Here is a 20,267-nt window from a genome sequence, read left to right as displayed (position 1 = left end):
TAAAACAGTGCTACAGCTCATCTTATGCGAACCCCTTCTGGGTATGAAACCGCGCTGCCATGGCATGACGAGAAAGGCTATGACCCTCCCTAGATGGATTGGCAAGATTTTAGAATACGTTTTTGCATCTATTTTAGGGAGATAGGTCGATAAGAGGTAGGATTGTCGGGAGGCTTTTTAGGAAAGATGATATTAGTGCCCTTTCAGGACTCATGCAGGCAGGCAGTATATTGTACCCCTAAGAATAGATCTAATAGCAAGGGGGACAATACTGCTTGAAATATTTTGTAGAACTCCAATGGAATCTTGTCCGGGCCAGCTGCTTTCCCTGAGGTGAGCTGCTATACAGCATTTTGCACCTCTTCCAATAAGAAGTGAGATACAAGCTACTTCCTGGCAGCAGAATCTAGCATCCTTCCATCTTCACATCGATACCTCTCTTGGGGAATGCCTAATGGCTTCTGACCACACACATTATAAAGATCCTGATAAAACTTATGAAAAACTCTTATTTCATCATCTGGATCTGTAAATGTCAAAATGTTTTATTGAAGATATCTGGCTCTTAAGCATCCTTTGTCTTATCCGTAGAGCTAGGTGCTTCTCCGCTACCTCCCCAAACTCATAGCTCTTAGTCCTATGGGTCTGGTATTCTGCTGCAATTTTCCAAGTGTAGTACTGGGTTTGGGCCAAGTCCCCTTCCTGCACTATCTTTACTAAATGTTCCTTCACATCTCAGTCAGTTTTGCTAATAGCTTCCGTTTCTCCAAATCCTGTTGTCTCCTAATATGAAAGACAAAGCTAACTTTCTCCCCCCCTTGTATCTGCCTTAAAGGTGTCTCATACCATGATACACAATGTGCTGTATCTGTTAATATTGAAATAGTCATTTATCCAATTTTTTATATGATGAATGGAATTCTGGTCTACCAATAATTTCCTACCGAACGACAATTGACATTGTTGCTTTATATTCTGTTGAAACGTTACCTTGAGAATCAGGGGATTGTGGTCCGACATTAGCTTCGGCAATTTTTTAATTCCTGCCTCAGCCAGAATCTGCTTTGATATGAAAAAATAGTCCAAACTGACATATCTTTTATGAGTATATGAATAATATGTCCACCCAGCATCTGAGGGAAACTTAAAATCCCAAACATCAGTCAGCCCAGGGCTTGAAATGAGTGAGGATAAAGGCCTATAAACTCTAGGTTTCCTTCCTTGATATCTACTGATTGCGGTCCTCCTTACTCCTTTATTAAGATTCAAACTCCCACACATGATCAGGGGAGTAGGCCAGGATGCTAATTCCAGCTCCTAGTACTTTCAGATCATATTGGCTTGAGCAATACACTGTGCCTATTGTTATCCCAGTCTCTAGCTCCGCCAAGGCCCATCTTCCACATGCATCGACAAGTTAACGTTTCACCTGCTCTAGTTTATTTCTGGCTAAGATAGCCACCCCTCTAATGTTTGAGTTCTGAGAGGAGCAAGCCAATAGTGCATAGCCCTTAACCACAATTACCCCCCTTTTGCCCCATTAGATATGTTTCTCTTGGAGGCAGATTATGTCAGTAGCTAAAGTTCTTACAATCTCCATGACCCTTAAACATTTACTTTTGTCAATTAGACCCCTAGATTGACTGAGCAGATAATAATCCTACCCATTTGTGCCTAATAAAATAGCCAACTCGTTTTTTCTCCCATTTTTAGTATAGCTTGATAAAAACTTTCCATACCGTCCCTTAACCTTATTCCAATCAACTTGCTCCTTTTTTAGTTCCTTTTCTGGGCATTTTTTTCTTTTTATTTTCTCCCCCTAATCCCCCAAGGATACACCCCGGTGCCCCCCCAGCCCCTCTTGAGTCCAACCCCCGCCCCACAACCCATAACTCCTCCCCCCACTCCCGCCCTCCTCCCAATCTCTGGGAAGAATCCAGACCGCACATCGGTCTGTGTGGAGATGGAGAACAACTTACATAAATATATTGTGAACATTGTAGTTTAATTACAAGAGTGAAGGGATTCTTTATTCTGACTCGAAAGATTCCTAAGGACTCTCAGACCTGCTCTAATAGTTTATCTCTTCTCAAACCTCTATCTGTATTGGAACAAACAGGCAAAGAAAGAAAAAGAGGAACAAAGACAAAAACAAAATAGCCAAATATAAACATGGTTTTCTTCGATTGGCTTAACTTAACCCACTGTGATGTTATGGTTTAAACCCCATCAGAAATTCATTGGCTTTTATTTCCGAAATAAAGTATTTTGTTCTCGCCCCAACAGACCACCTTCAGAGACGCCAGGTTATTTAGAAAAGCTTGGGCTCCCTTATCCTGGAAGGATTTAATCAGCTGACGTGATCATCACCGCCTTTTGACTGTGACATGACAGAAGTCCGGTCTGACAAAGAACGAAATGTCTCCAACATTCCGCTTGGCCTCAGGTCTAGCTTTTTCAAATATTAACTGCCTTAGAAGGAAGTTCCCAAAGAAAACCAAGGTGGCCCTTGGTTTGGAACCTTCTCAAACCGGCTGTCTCAAGGTAAAAGGTGTCCTATGGATTCACTGAGCCTCTTGTCCGGGAAAGCTTGGCGAAAACGTTCTAACATGCAGCCCCTAATGTCAGATCCTTCATTTCCTTCAGGAATTCCCAGAACCCTCAGGTTATTACGTCATTGGCAATTTCCCTGTTCCTCCTGTTTCCACTGAATATCCACAATCTATTTTTCTTGTGCTTTAGTCTGCGTGAGATTATCAGCCACCTCAGTTTCAATGTTATTGATTCTTGCTTCAAGCTCTTCAGACGTTCCCCTATAGTGCTACAGGTCTAAGTCAGCTTCCTGACTGCACCCTGCACCTTTCTTGCTGCATTCTGTGCTTTGCGTGCGTCCACTCTGGTTTCTTCTCAGAGCAGCATTGTAGATTGGAGGGCGGTTTCTAATGTAGGCAGATTCGTACCTGAGGTATCCTGAGTGGCCATTGTTTGAATGTTGGTTAATGAGTCCGTTACGGAGTAATCCCATTTCAGGCTCCCGTCCCATTGAATGTGGTGCCCCATCTTTTTTCCCCCAACTCTCGGTGCTGTCATAAAAAGGGATCTCCAGCTGTATGAGGATCACTATCATTCTCACTCGACCTTATGGAAGATCCTGATCCATCTGCTGACCACTCTGGTCCATCTGAGAGTTAAAAAAACAGTAATTGGGATCCATTTCTGTCCCTGGGTTTAGCTGCATAGCTTCCTGAGCCAGGGCACCTGATTGCCGACCAATTTTAGAGGGCGGAGGGTCTTCTGCATTTAAGTCACACATTATATCCTGGGAAGGGACAGGGACATCATCCCCCTCCTAACAGCTGCCCCCCTCACATTGTCAATGTGAAGACCCTTTGTCTCAGTCCCATAGACCTCCTCATCACCAAACCCAGTTAGTTGTTCAGCCAACAATTGCTCTGAGGCTCCCTCTGTAAGCATACTTACAACTCCTACCAAAAATAGTGGCTCCTCATCCGGACCCAATTGCTGTACTGCTGTGGCTTCATCCTCCGCCACTGTTCACACCACCTCCAGTCCTGCTGCCTCTGTGTGTTTCTACGCCAGGGCGCAGAGCAGCTCCAGCACCATACTGCTGGGCTGGTGTCAACCAAAGGATGCCCTGCCTCTTCCTCCCTTTTCCGACAACGCTTCACCCCCTGCAGCCGGCTTTGACAGCAGCGGTGTTCACCTGGTTCCTTGTCGTGCTTTAGGGCCTCCTGTAGAGTTAGAAGATCCCAGTGGGGGTGCGACAGGCTTCCCCTTTGATATTCCAGCTGCCTTAGGACCCAACTCTCCTGCTGCCGGGCTGCCTAAACACCGATCACAGCCGGAGTGAATGAGGGCTGCTGCAATCAGTTGGCTGACTTTCAACCAGCCCTCCTTTTTCAGTGCTGCTCCAGGACAGTCTACGACCCCCAGATGACCCCTGCCAACAGCACACAATGCATCCAAGGACATGCCACACAGTAAGTAATTTGCGGTCCCATTCTTTCCCCTTTTCTTTAAAGTCCAGATTCACGGTTCAGTAAAGAACTTCTAGGGCCTCTGGCGGCCGCCATCTTGCTGCCCCCTTCAGAAGGACTACAACACAGAATTTTTAAAGCTACTTCACTTGGTTAAAAATTGAGATTATCACCATTGATTTATTGTTTGTTTGTTTCTTAAAATGAGTATTAGACACAGCCAAGGTACACTACGCGATCAGAACATGTATGTTAATGCTATCAAACCTGTTTTAGATAACAGTGAGTATTTCCTTAATAGGAATCTATTTCTTTCTAGATAAGAGTCACATTGTGTGCACATTATATTTAATGTGAGTGGTCATATGCTGCCTAACCTAGTCATTATACACCATACCCCCTCCGAATGTAAGTCCTAACTATTTGACTTTGCAACTCCCTGATAATGATACACCAAAGCGGAGGTACTTGGCATGTTGGTGAACTTGCAGTATAAACAGGTTTCTGAGTTTCTAGGTACTGAGGCAATCAGTACCTTCCCCACCGCCTTGAGACCCTCACAGGTGAGTAGTGCGCTTCACAATTCCCTGATTGATTGATCCTGTCACAAGGACTACCTCATTGTACTTGAGTCACAAAGACTTCAGAGAACTTGCCTAACATACGCAAAATTTTTGACTTAACCTTTCAAATGTTACAGACAAAGCAGATGCTAGAAATGTTTCAAAGGAACTGTTTTAAATTAAAGTGTTAAGGTATCTGAGCAGCACTCCTTTCTTCGTCCCAATTAAGGAAACTCTGACTTACATGCCTCAGCCCTTGACAAGAGAAAAATGTGTTTGAGCAAGTTGTTGAATAGCCACAAACAGGCGGGTTTGTAAGGTGTTGATCAACGTTTGAAGTAATCCCATGAGAACTGTCCACCCACCCCACCAACTCTAAGGGCCAGATCTATGACCCTTTTGTGCGTCCTCCTGTTTATGACCGCAAAAAAGGGTAATGGCATGTACAAATGCTATTTTGCGAGTCACTGACTCACAAAATAGCATTTGCAACTCCCGCTATTAGGAAGGTGCATTCCTTCCTAATAGGGAGTCACCATGCCATGTGCAATTGTTTTGCAACCGCATTTGTGGCAGTAATACACTTGCAGTTTGCCACCTACTTCAAGTAGGTGGAAGACCACTCGCAAACGGAAGGGGTCCCCAGGGGGTCCCTTCACCTTTGTGAGTATGTGAGAAAATATTTTTAAGAGCAGGCAGTGGTCCCAGGAACCCCTGCCTGCCCTTAAAAAAATTAAACTGAAAAGTAAAATTTCTCTTTTTTAAATGCATTCCGTTTTCCTTTAAGGAAAACGGGCTGCATTTTTTAAAGCAGTTCCTGATTTGGTGGTCTAATGGGGTCATAATGGGGTTGCAAAATCCGCCTGCCTCATTAATATTCGTGAGGCATGCAATTTGCAACCCCATTAGAAATCGCAAACAGACACTGTTATACATCCCAATTTGCAAGTCGCAAATGTGACACAATTTGCCAGTCGCAAATTGGTGGGTCGTACATCTGGTCGTAAATCTGCATCTGCATTGTCAGCATGGAAAATTCCACCACTCTTAGATTCAATAAACCAGAACTGGGAATTTGGTGCATAAAATTACAATTCTGCTCACATAAGTTGAATTTGAGTGGGAAAAACAGTAATAATCAGGGTCTAAGCCATGTAAACTTTGAAAGAATATGAGAAAAGTTTCAAAAAATGAATCTTGTATGCTAATCATCTGGCTGAAAATATTGGTGTGCTATTTACATTTAATTTTGCAAAGACAGTAAAAGCACAAGTGCGTCAAAAGTCTCGATTCAGACATCAGTCTAAGTTTGTTTCGTTCCTGGTTACAGCAGCAAGTTTATGTTATTCATGAATGGAAAGTGGTGCACACAGGTGTTCCCCACAGGGTTATGTCAATTTGTGCGCGTGGGACACAGGATCATGGTCAGAATATCATGTAACATAAATATTGGGTCCTAAATATCATTTACGTAAAAGCTCCCCATTGTAGTTGATTTAAAAAAAATATACATTCAATGGGACGATATTTTTGCTAATTATATCTAGGGCACTGTATATTTGTACATGGAATTCTGGCATACAGCTGTAAGCAATAAACTGAAGTATGCATGCTCTAATGTGCCAATGCAAAATATGCTTGTGACTTTGGATCTGCACATTCAACTATATCTAGTGGGCGTGGAAGTGTGATCCTAAAGAGTGGGCAGTGGCATGTTGCTGGTGATATATCCCTAACAACAGCTTTTTTATTTCTATTTAGCTCCAATCGAATCCAAAGTTCAATAGTACTGATCACAACTCATATCTATCCCTTATCTAGTAAAACACTAATCGTCAGCAAGACAATCATCACTCTGCTTTGTTGTAGCTGCCAAAAGCTCCAGTGCAAAACATAAGCTGAATTTCCTGGTCTGTAAAAAGGCAGTTTTTCCACAGGTGTCGGAGCGCTCACGCGCAATTGTGCAACCGATGTAGCTCCGGAGCTGAACCGAATTAAATGCTTTTAGTCAATATTATTAGTCACACAGAAGAAGTTTTTTTATGTGTCTGTTTTCAAGGCGCAATGTGCCACTGAGAGCTGCATTAAAGCTCAGAGAAGGGGAAAAGGTTAGTCTGACCTGATCCTGTGCTGACATTCTTCCTGGCTGATTTCTGAAAATAGTGAGGAAATGACCTTGCGCTAAAAACAGATAAAGCATAAACATAAGATTCGTCAAGCTGTAAATAAGTTGCATCGTGGAAACATTGTTTATGACGCCGCTGCATCCCAGAAATGACGCAACGGCAGTGTAAAGTTGGTGCAAGGGGCTTGTAAATCTGCCCCAACGTGTATTTGTGAAGCGCACCCAGAATGGCACCAAGAATGGCATATTAGCGCTGAATAACAGATTTTATTGTTACCCAGATTAATGGCACTCATTTTATTGTATAAATACAAAAAGGAGAGGGAGGGGGTCCTAGGAGAAGTTTAATGACCAGACCCTGCTACAGCCCCTATTCTAACAATTGTACCAACAAACATGTAGCAGAGGGTCAGACAAAAAGAACAGAAAAAACTACAAACTGAGGGGTCGATTAGGATCGCGGACGGAAACGTGTCCCGTCCGCCAAGGAAGCGGGCAAGATACTCCGGACCGCTCCGCGGAAAAAACGCCGTAGCGATTAGGATTATACTGGTACGAACCCCCTACCGCGGCGGACGGAGAACACCAAAGTCCGTCCGCGGCGGATGGAGTACACCAGAGCCCACCGCAAGCGGACGGAACCGACGAAACACCGTCCGCCGCGGACGCACATGACCGCGGGAACAGCCACATCTACCGCCATACCTGCGAAGGCTCCGTGTCCGCGATTAGGATAACGCCGCCTGTACCTCGGTACGCACCGCCATCCACATCCGCGGCGGAAAGATTGCAACGAGAAACAGTGAATCACAGCGGAAGCCCAACACGACCAACATCCCTACCGTCAAACCAATGTCAAAAAGTGTGACGGAAGTAAATTGCAAACCAAAGAGGGGGAATAAGAGGAGCACTCTAGTACTCAATGTGTCAAGATTAATCTGCTTATATACCAAGGGTGCTCTCTGCAGACTGTGTTGGCTGCACAGTGTGTGAAATACTCTAATGAAATGTAAGCGAAGCCTACATGCGGAGTGCACTGTTCCTAGAGAGAAAAATTCTCACAATTTCTGACAAATTTTGTATTCTAAATAATATGTAATCAGCCTTTTTCTTTTCCCAAGAAACACATTTATTTACAAAAGGATATATTCTAACCTGTAACCATTATTTTCAGAAACAATTGAAAATAATGGTTACAGGTTAGAATATATCCTTTTGTAAATAAATGTGTTTCTTGGGAAAAGAAAAAGGCTGATTACATATTATTTAGAATACAAAATTTGTCAGAAATTGTGAGAATTTTTCTCTCTAGGAAGTAAATTGCAAACACACGAAAAAGGACTACCCCCCACCTGAAACACCAACACCAATCACAAGCCACAATTACACCCCCCAAGTACCCAATAATGCACACTAGTCAACACACCCACCTACCACCTGACTGCCAACAACCATTGAGACACGACTATAAAATGACTCAGACCCACTACCACAATCCTTTGCATCACAGCATAGCTGCTAGCAAGAGGCCCAATACGAGCGACAGCATACACCAATTGAAGACACACATCCACCACCCTACCACACCCACCACACAAACACCCACCACACCATTCCTACACACCACACAACACACACCTGCACCCCCAACTCACTCAACCCACACCCTGAGCACCACACACCATGGCACCCAAAAAAAAACTAATTTCACGGAGACCGAGTTGAAGGTAATGGTAGATGAAATTATCTGTGTTGAGCCCCACATATTCGGGGCCCAAGTCCAGCAGACCACCGTGGCGCAAAAAAATCACATGTGGGACAGGATCGTCAGTCGGGTGAATGCGTCAGGGACCGTGCCAAGGACAAAGCACGAGATACAGAGGCGGTGGCATGACCTGAAAACCCGGGTGAAAGGCATCCGTGCCAAAAACCATGTGAGAGCTAATCACACTGGCGGCGGCACACCCCCGGAGCCCATACCCTACACAGATTGGGAGGAAAAGGTGCTGGGCATACTGCACCCAGAGAGCCTGGAAGGACTTGAGGAAGGAGAAGAGGCTGGTAAGTACTAACCAAGCACCACGATCAGAACGACATGGTCAGCCTCACACAACTAAGAAGACACATCTCCCAGGCCCCAAACCATGCACGTGGGCCACATACTCACAAAAATGTAAAAGGCTACCAACAGGCCCCCATGTCCACAGGGAGGGTGGTGGTGGTGGGTGGGTGTGTGAGAGGTCACCACTACAACTCCCAACAGGCCCCCATGTCCACAGGGAGGGTGGTGGTGTTGGGGGGGTGTGAGAGGTCACCACTACAACTCCCAACAGGCCCCCATGTCCACAGGGTGGTGGTGGGTGGGGTGTGTGAGAGGTCACCACTACAACTCCCAACAGGCCCCCATGTCCACAGGGAGGGCGGTGGTGGTGGGTGGGGTTGTCTGAGAAACCAGCACTACGACTCCCAACAGGCCCCCATGTCCACAGGGAGGGCGGTGGTGGTGGGTGGGGTGTGTGAGAGGTCACCACTACAACTCCCAACAGGCCCCCATGTCCACAGGGAGGGTGGTGGTGGGTGGGTTGTGTGAGAGGTCACCACTACAACTCCCAACAGGCCCCCATGTCCACAGGGAGGGCGGTGGTGGTGGGTGGGGTGTGTGAGAAACCAGCACTACAACTCCCAACAGTCCCCCATGTCCACAGGGAGGGCGGTGGTGGTGGGTGGGGTGTGTGAGAAACCAGCACTACAACTCCCAACAGGCCCCCATGTCCACAGGGTGTGTGTGAGAGGTGTGTGGGGTGTGTGAGAGACCAGCACTACAACACCCAACAGGCCCCCATGTCCACAGGGAGGGTGGTGGTGTTAGGGGGGTGTGAGAGGTCACCACTACAACTCCCAACAGGCCCCCATGTCCACAGGGAGGGCGGTGGTGGTGGGTGGGGTGTGTGAGAGGTCACCACTACAACTCCCAACAGGCCCCCATGTCCACAGGGAGGGTGGTAGTGGGTGGGGTGTGTGAGAGGTCACCACTACAAACACGCATCCAGGGCTGACCAATTGCTGGCGACGTATACCACTGACATGTGCTCAGGGCCCTATATATGTGTGATGTCAAAAAGCACACATCCTACCCTGGGAACCAGTGCTGGCTGTTCACCTCGACCTGCTGCTGCTGAGCTGACCACCGACTGCTGCCTGTGACCATCACCTCGACCTGCTGCTGCTGAGCTGACCACCGACTGCTGCTCTAGTGCCATACTCCGTGATCTTGCCATGTCGAGAGTCAAAGAGATCCGGTCTCATCCCTTCACCGCCGCGGAGCTTGATGTCCTCGTGGACGGTGTGCTCCGCAACTTTGGACGGCTCTACGGCACACCCGGACAGGTGGTAAGTGCAGTGTGGGACATGTTGGTGTGCATGAGGTGGTCAATGACTCCTGGCTTCTGCAATCTTAGCTGTGTACTGTAGGCCCGACATATTTGTCGGAATGTGCATGGCTGCTGACAGATACGTGTTGCCCCTATCTGTGTGACAGGCAAACTGTCCACTGACTTGCACCCTTTTGTCTCTCATCATGGTAGGTCAAGCTGCACCTTCGCAACGACGTGTGGAGGAGCATAGCACGTGATGTACAGGCATTGGGGGTGTACAATAGACGACATACACACTGCCACAAACGCTGGGACGACATTTCCAGGCTGAGCAAGAATGTAGCGGAAGTGACACTGGAGATGATTCCAAGGACGCCACGTCTGGCCCGACGCTCCATGACCCCTCTCATGCACCGTATCATTGCTGTGACGCATCCTGACCTGTCCGAACGGCTGAGTGTGGATCAACAGCAAACTAGCGGTGAGCAGACTGTCTGTGTATGTTACTTGGGAGTGCAATGCATGTATTGGTGCCCAGACACAGTAGTGACTTCCGTGGTGCGTATGTATCGCTGCGATGCCATGTTGGTGGCATTGGGTGAGTGTAATTTTACATCCAGGTCCGGCATGTTAACACGCCACTTGCTTAGTAGTTGAGTGTTGGAGCACATGCCGTAGTGGTCCGTGGCCCCATGGCAAGACATGTGTGCAGATGTACATGCTCCTGCCCTGTCCGCATGCTGTACATGTGTCACGGCCAACAACGCTGATGTCATGTGAGGATGACTGGTAGAGGTGGGCCGTGTGCAGGATGGGGGCTAGAAGAACTTTGTCAGCAATGGAATTAGGGATTCCTTGTCCTTCTGTACGTGAGTGTGCCCATGACTTACACCTCTTTTCTGTGCATTTCAGCTTTGGCAGAGGGCACTCAGCCACAGACGGCGGAGATGAGTGGAGGCAATGCATCCGGATCAGACTTCGCGCACACGCAGACTGACACAGAGGAGGGCAGCGCCGGAGAGGGGGACAGGACCGTCCCTGAGGACTCGCATGTGGAGACACCATCGTCCTCATCTACCGAGAGTGTCGGTGAGCCAGCACTGTTGTCACAGACTGGGAGTGGGCAATCAACACCTTCGGTCGGGACACAGCACACAGGGCCCACACTGCCGCCAACTGCACCATGTACTGTTCGTGCACGCAGGTGTAGGGGGAGCAGAGTGGCGTTCGGTGCAGGCACCGCTGCCCCTGCCACGGTGACCCAAAATGCACTTTGTGCTGAGGCTGTAGATCTGCTGCGACAGCTGTGTGTGGGGCAGACCAATATGACAAATGCATTCCAAGACCATGATAGGAAGTTGGGGCAGGTGGTGGCATTCATGGAAGGGATGCATGGCGATCTTGCTGGTCTACACAGGACAGTTCAGTCATTGGCAAGCAGTGTGTCGTCTGCCATTGTACAGTCGCATGGACAGGGTGCTACTTCTGTTTCCCCATCTACACCACTGGATGTCTCGGGGGGAGTGAATATTCTGACCAGGACTCAAATACAGGTTATTGCACTAGAAGCAGCGTCAGACAGCACGTCAGGGCACGGAGGGCACAGACACCATCCCCTAGGTCAGCAAAATCTGTTCACAAAGACAACGTCAGATACACTGGAGTACACACACAGGATCCACAAGTGGTGTTGGGGGACATGCCTTCACATGCTACACAGGCATTCCACACAAAAGGTACTCCCAAGGCAAGGGATACTCCCAAGTCCATGGACACTCCCTTGGACAAGGACAGTCAGAGGACAAAGGCACCTCAAAGGAGCAGGGACACTCCCAAGGACAAGGACGATACTAAGGAAGGGGCCACTCCCAAGGACAGGGACAAGGACAGTCAAAAGACAAAGGCACCTCAAAAGAGCAGGGACACTCCCAAGGGCAGGCACACAACAGAGGAAGGGCCATCTCCCAAAGGCAGGGACAAGGACAGTCAAAAGACAAAGGCACCTCCAAAGAGCAGGGAGAGTCCCAAGGGCAGGCACACAACAGAGCAAGGGCCATCTCCCAAGGGCAGGGACACACACAGGGAGAAGGTGTCTTCTGGAGACAGGTACACCACAGACGACAAGTCTGCTGCCAGGAACAGGGCACCGTCCAGGGCACAGGGAAAGTCCAGAGCCAACACTCCTCCTACGGATAAGGCACATCCTAGGGACAAGGCTTCTCCCATGGACACTGGCGCAATCAAGGACAGGCATACATCACCCCTGGCTGCACTGAGGCTGATGTTGTCGAAGGAACGGAAAACAGATGTCTCCGCAGCGGAGTCCCCCCATACCTCCACTCCCATCCAGGCCCGTCAGAATCAGAGGAGGGAGTCCCCTGTTGTTGCATCCCCCATTACACATGATTCTGAGAACCAGGCGGCAGGCACACACCAAACGACAAGCAGGCTCCAGCACGTCCCCAGAAAGCCAACCCCGGCAGGAGATGCTCCACCTATGGTGGGTGATAATTCTTTAGAGTCCCCACCACTTGCCAGTCCTGTCCTGTCCAGGGTGCACTCACATATCCCTAAGAAACGCAGACACACACCATTGACACCTGCCCACCCTGATGTCGCTCAAGTACAGCTATCCCCAGCTCGCAGGGCCACCCTGCCTCCTGGCCCATACAGCCCTGTGGCTCATCATTTCTGTGGTCCCAGTGGCGCTGGTGCAGTAGACTCTCATGTATCAGATAGTGGCACTGTGTCTGTTGTTTGCAGTCATGCATCATGTAGTAGCACAGTCTCAGTTGTGCCCTCTCCTGTTTCAGGTGCTGGCAGTGTATCTGGGTCTATGGCTCATGTGTCAGTCAGTAGATCTGTGGCTGTGTCTCACACTCCTGTTTCTGGTGCTGGCAGTGTGTCTGGGTCTGTGGCCCATGTGTCAGTCACTCGGGCTGTGGCTGTGTCTCACATTCCTGTTTCTGGTGCTGGCAGTGTGTCTGGGTCTGTGGCCCATGTGTCAGTCACTCGGGCTGTGGCTGTGTCTCACACTCCTGTTTCTGGTGCTGGCAGTGTGTCCGAGGCAGGTAGTTCACGCAGTCCACCTGATTCTGTGATGTGAGGTGCTGTTCACTTCAGTCACATGTTATTGCACATGGTGTGTACATTGTCCATTGAGAACAGCCTTGCACTGTTGTGGTCCTTGGGACGGGTTGCTTGGAACACGTACTTGTGCTGCCTCTGATGGACATGTTCAGTGCAATGGACTGTTGATGCACTTAGCCCCTCTCACGTGCTGCCTCTGATGTACCTGCTCTGTTGGGCACAATGCCCTGTTGATTCTCTGATACTGCATTCTGCCCTCTCACGTGCTGCCTCTGATGGACCTGTCCAGTGCAATGGACTGCTGATGCACTTAGCCCCTCTCACGTGCTGCCTCTGATGTACCTGCTCTGTTGTCCACAATGCCCTGTTGATGCTCTGATACTGCATTCTGCCCTCTGATGTGCTGCCAATGATGTACCTGCTCTGTTGTCCACATTGCCCTGTTGATGCTCTGATACTGCATTCTGCCCTTTGATGTGCTGCCAATGATGTACCTGCTATGTTGTCCACATTGCCCTGTTGATGCTCTGATACTGCATTCTTCCCTCTAATGTGCTGACTCTGATGTACCTGCTCTGTTGTCCACAATGCCCTGTTGATGCTCTGATACTGCATTCTGCCCTCTCACGTGCTGCCTCTGATGGACCTGTCCAGTGCAATGGACTGTTGATGCACTTAGCCCCTCTCACGTGCTGACGCTGATGTACCTGCTCTGTTGTCCACAATGCCCTGTTGATGCTCTGATACTGCATTCTGCCCTCTCACGTGCTGCCTCTGAAGGACATGTTCAGTGCAATGGACTGTTGATGCACTTAGCCCCTCTCACGTGCTGCCTCTGATGGACATGTTCAGTGCAATGGACTGTTGATGCACTTAGCCCCTCTCACGTGCTGCCTCTGATGGACCTGTCCAGTGCAATGGACTCTTGGTGCACTTAGCCCCTCTCACGTGCTGCCTCTGATGTACCTGCTCTGTTGGCCACAATGCCCTGTTGATGCTCTGATACTGCATTCTGCCCTCTCACGTGCTGCCTCTGATGGACCTGTCCAGTGCAATGGACTGTTGATGCACTTAGCCCCTCTCACGTGCTGACTCTGATGGACATGTTCAGTGCAATGGACTGTTGATGCACTTAGCCCCTCTCACGTGCTGCCTCTGATGGACATGTTCAGTGCAAAGGACTGTTGATGCACTTAGCCCCTCTCACGTGCTGCCTCTGATGGACCTGTCCAGTGCAATGGACTGTTGATGCACTTAGCCCCTCTCACGTGCTGCCTCTGATGTACCTGCTCTGTTGGCCACAATGCCCTGTTGATGCTCTGATACTGCATTCTGCCCTCTGATGTGCTGACTCTGATGTACCTGCTCTGTTGTCCACATTGCCCTGTTGATGCTCTGATACTGCATTCTGCCCTCTGATGTGCTGACTCTGATGTACCTGCTCTGTTGTCCACATTGCCCTGTTGATGCTCTGATACTGCATTCTGCCCTCTGATGTACCTGCTCTGTTGTCCACAATGCACTGTTGATGCTCTGATACTGCATTCTGCCCTCTGATGTGCTGACTCTGATGTTCATGCTCTGATGCCCACTTTGCCCATGCTCACGCATACACTGTGATTATACCCCTATTATGTGTAATAAAGGTAGTCAATCATGTGTCGTGGTTTGTCGTAGTCATTCCTGCTTGCGTACTACAATTGTGTATTTGTATTTGCTTGTGATCAGTGGTTTCGGTAACATGACACTCCCCCTCCCAACGTCACGACCCTTGCAGGTATTCCCCTCCAGACAGCGATTCGTTTGTGCCTTACCTGCGTCGTCGTCGATAGTGGGCCAAGACTTGGACGTGGTGGATCGCGAAGAGCATCGGGAAAGCGTGTAGCGCTGGGTCCATGGTGGCGAGCAGCTTGCGGTGGGTATCTCTGCTATGTATGGTATCTTCGCTGTGGGGAATCCGCCGTGTTCAGACAGGTTGTTTTTCCGCAGCGGTTTTATGTGTATTTTCCGCCATCTTGATTTGGGGGACGGTCGTAGACGTCAGTCCGTACGGCGGAGTCTCTGGATTGGTTACGTCCGCCGCGTGGTCGGGTGTAGTTGGGCGGCGGTGCGTGTTCTTCCGTCGCGGACGGATTTTTGACATTCTTTCCTATCCTGATATGGCGGACGGAGTGTCCGCGACAGGCGGACACGGAAAAGGCATTTTCTGCTTACTCCAGGGCTGCGGACGCACTTCCGTCCACCATCCTACTGAGCCCCTGAGTGTCTGTGTGGATGAACGGAGGAGAGAAACCATGAATAAATCACATAGTGTATTCATTCATTTGAGAAAAAAGTGTTCCCATCAGTTGTCGACCTGTACCGCCCTTCATCATCTGGGATCCTTCATTCCCTGAAGCCAGAAAGAAAACCCATAAAGGACTGGCAGATGTAACAGCCTAATCCAAAATATGGGTCCCGGTAGTGGATAGTTAAGAAGGGGAGGTGTTTTGTCAACTGAATAGCAGTGCATGAAAATATAGTGAGAAAAATAACAAGTGGTAAGACCTGTGTCTATAAATAAAATTGGGTAGCGAAGGGGTTAAAGACTTTAATATGTACCACTTCAATCCCAAAACTAAAAAGGAGTGCGAAGATAGTAGTGTCAACAAATAACTACTATTTAGAATGTGAGGTCAACATGTTTCTGCAGACAAACGGAGCCAAAAGGTATCCTGCTGCTTCATCAGGACCATTATCGCTACTGCTATATATATAAAAAAGGGTTATCACCTGATTGTGATCTGAATCCTCCTTCTCCTTGCTTCCAGGGCACAATCAATAATTGAAGTTCCAGAAAAGCCACACACAGACAAAAAAGACAAATAGAAAGAAAGAGACACATCACTATTAGTCTGAAATAGTTTGTAGCTTCAAATGCCATTTGTAGCACCGCTTCTATTTCGAGCGTATATCACAACTTAGTGTCCCTCCAGTGAACACTCATGCGTTCAAGCTTGCACCACCAGTCAAACCCACTCACCTATTTGAAAGGAGAGGACTGCTCCACCTCACCTGGCTGCAGCAAAGGTAAAAAGAGCACCGCTCTAGTAAACAAATGTAACATACAATTAGAGGGGGGACATAGAATGCCAAATTCATAAACCTGCCTTGACAACAAACTGTTGTGTAAACGCCATTTCAGATCACTATATCTCGATATGTGAGCGCTCAGCTCAATTATTCAGGCTGATCATGCATCATAGACAATATTAGTATGTAGGCTGGCAATTACACTTCTGCATCTCAGAAATGACGCAACGGCAGTGTAAAGTTGGTGCAAGGGGCTTGTAAATCTGCCCCAACGTGTATTTGTGAAGCGCACCCAGAATGGCACCCAGAATGGCATATTAGCGCTGAATAACAGGTTTTATTGTTACCCAGATTAATGGCACTCATTTTATTGGCCACAGAAGGATGAATGGACCCACCAGGATTTTAACCTGTGACCTTGAGGTCGAACACAAGCCCATACACTGGGTGGCTCATTATGATGATGGCGGAAGCCTCCGCCCAACACCAAATTGGAATTGGGCACGAGCAACTTATGACGCAACACAGTTCGGTCGGAGTCCCATTGTTCCCTATGGGAGCTCGTGTTCCGCCCGACAACCGGCCGTAACACAGGTTCCTATGGGGAAATGTGGTGTTTGGAGAAAACTCTGCACCCTGTCGCAGGCACCCCATGTGGAGGGTTTTACAGAGCCCCCCGGCTATCAACCGTAGGCCAAGGGGCCACCAAAGTCACTTTCCAACAGCTTTTCCATGTCGGAGAGGCCAAAATGGAAAGGCTGTTGGAAATCGACATCGTAATCCAGAGGGCAGAAACTCTGTCCATAGGGTTGTACGATACAGTTCGACCGACATGAATACTCGTAAAAGATACCTTCATAATCACCAGTCTGCCTATATGCACTTTTAAGCACTTTCTTACTTCATAATTACTGTTTGCACTTTATAAACATTGCGTGGTCATCTGATTGCCGATTATTTATTCTTATCCATATGCCATGTATTGTACTAAAAGTTTTTTACAAAGGTATTCTGTAATGCTGATCTTGTTTTTATGAACTCTCAATAAAAATATAATATATAAAAAAAAAAGCATTTGCAATGCGATGGGTATCGCATTTGCGGGGGTTTGAGAGAAAAAAAATAATAATAAATAAAAAAATGAATACTCCGCAAGTCACTCGGAACCGATTCAGAATGACCGCTCTGTTTACATTCCGAAGCGAACATTGTAATCAGGCTGTCGGAATGTACACCAACTGAGTTGGTTGGAAGTTCTCCGATGCGGCCCTGGAGATTCCGAATGTTGGGAGGAGGCTTACCGCCTGACATTGTAATGAGCCCCTGGATGCATTATCCACTAAGCCATCAGACCCAGCAGATGAACTGATTTTCACAAGTCTTAGGTGTTGGGAGGTAGGAAATTAGATGGGCTCTAATGAAAGGAGGCCAGCCACTCGGACTTGCTGGCAGCCTTGGAGGTGTGGCTGGACAGTTAGGTGGGTGAGGCGAAAAGTAAGGTCTATCACTCTTGAAGGAATGATGTCAAATGCTGGGGCAAACTATCTTTCCTAGGTATTGATATCCATCTTGCAATCCCTTCCTTTTTAAGATTCTTCTTGTTTACTGCTTAGGTAAAAGTAATTGTGTCCTTTCTCTCTTTTATCATGGAATCTTAATGGTAAAGGTTAACTCACTGGATGGCACAATGAACAGAATGTCTGGCCTTACTATTCATCTCAATGTCTCCTGTGCTTTTTCCCGTATTTTGGTTATCACCCTTCAAATGGCACCTCGGATTTTGGGACTGACTTTAATAAACGTATCACTTGGTGGGTTCATGAAGCTACTACATTTCTTCGTGCATCATCTAGTTTTTTTATATTCTTGTGCCTTACAACTGAGTAGAACAAACGTGTCCCTTTTTTTTTTGTTGGCGCCAAGTCACTTGGCTTCACACAGCAGGGTTCTTGTCTCCGACATAAATGTTCCAAATTTGGCAAGATCCATGAGGGCAGAAATAGAGAAGAGAGTTGATACTGCCACAAGACATGCCTGTGTCCCTGTAGACAGGACAATTGATCTCAGTAATTTTCGTCGTTGTTGTAGCAAGATTGGGCAGCAGCATATGAGATGTAACAGGGGCTCGTCTCTATAATTGCAAAGTCTACAACTGACAATGTGTGACAGTGATTTCCACTCCTGACTTAACTCTTTTATCTGAAGGTGCACCAACTGGCCCTCTGGATCTCTTTCAGGCATTTCTTACCAAGGGCCTGGCTCAGGTATGGCTGTATGTTATGGGCCTCATACGATGCAATTAGGACTGACTGCCCTTTTTTCCCTTATATCTGGCAATGTACGCTTCCCATGATAACTGGTGGCTGGTTTGTTTGTTGCACTCTTTATGGCCATACAAATTATGCCATCTGTTGTCGAGTTTTCGATTGCCAAATTTAGAGATGTGCAGACAAAATGTGGGTATTGATTCTCAAAGGATATCTGACCTGGCGCTTGCCAATTAACGTGAAGTATAACAACAAGAAACAAATAAATGTGGTGCGAAACCCTCAAAATATAGACCCTAGGGTCGAGCTATGCACAACAACAGGTCCTTTGCACACCCATTTGAGTGAAGTACAGTACAACACAATTCTGTTGGTCAAGGATGGTGACAAATGGTGTCCTTTTGAAGTGTTCGCCTTTAATAGTGTTTTGCACAACAAGCCAGCCAACACGTGTTTCGTCAATAAGGTGTTAAACCCTTGACTTCTTCAGGGCTGGGAACAACATAAAAATAACTTGTGTCAAAATAGATATGCAAGTAATTTAAAACATACCCTCAAATGTATTACATTCAAAGGTGTACCAGGAGTGATCCTGATTGTGGGGAGAAGCACCCGAGTTCTTGAAAAGGTCAAAAGGAGGGAGTAGAGAAAAAGTCACCATTGGGAACTCTGTTGGTGAAGCAGACAAACGGTCTCAATAGTACAGGTGGACTTTGATCCAAACGAATTAAAAATAAATTGCGCAGTGGTGGTGGTAAATAACACCAATGGGAAAGCCTATTGCAAGGTGAAAAGATATGAAAAGATCTGAAAAGAGAGTATGGGATTGTGGGAATTCTATAATTTGCTACGGACCTTGCAAGTCTAAGTGTAACATGATGGAAATCGTGTAAGTGATACGAAATACGGACTTACAACCAACTGTCAAGAATCGTGTACCAGCCTACCTGTAATAAGGGAAATGGTTTCTTAGATCTGAAATGAAAGGTATGTGCTCCAGTTATTATGAGCACCCTTGTGTATATGCTAAGAACACTGATATTCTGTCTAAAGATAGAATGATGGAGGCACTAATACAAGACTCTCACATAAAAGCTGATGATAATTCCGACCCGGTAGGTCATGAGTAATCCAACACGAATAATCAGAATTTGAATCCTTAGCTCTCTGCAATGTGAGTCTGGAAAATAATAGCTCACATTAGTTTTACTAGTGTTTAAAATCTTACAGTGCACCAAGTGGCAATACGCTGTCTATTCCATTCACTATCCGTATCATAATCCTACCTTTACTCAGGGTGTCAAAAATGCCAATGACCCATTCACGGGGTCAATGCTTCCAAATTTTAAAATCCGAGCAGAGTACGGCATACGCTGTATGGTCCAGTGTCCGATAAACCATGTGTGCCAATCTCAATAAAAAAACGGCGAGAGAAGGCCGTGAATGAGTCAAAAACAAAATAAAAGAACTTCTAGATTAGTTATGCTATATTAAGCCGACTCTATGATTCATTTTTAATGATAGAGCGTCTCAAATAAAAGAGCCCCCTCATTTCAGATACCTGATGCAAGTACACCAGGCTCCCATAGTGCTTCCAGGACCGTGTTCAAAACCAGATGCGGTAGGTGACACGACCCGGAAGCATATAAGTACCTGCTTTGTACAAAATGACTTGACCGTGCATCCCACGGTAAATGTGAGGCAGACTGGCACCTCATGTGGGATTTACTTTGTGCGCCCAACTGTAGCTTGAATGCGGGCTGACCAACTCGTCCCCG

Source organism: Lissotriton helveticus, chromosome 6 (genome assembly GCF_964261635.1).
Source record: "Lissotriton helveticus chromosome 6, aLisHel1.1, whole genome shotgun sequence".
NCBI lineage: Eukaryota > Metazoa > Chordata > Amphibia > Caudata > Salamandridae > Lissotriton > Lissotriton helveticus.
This window is presented reverse-complemented; position numbering follows the sequence as displayed.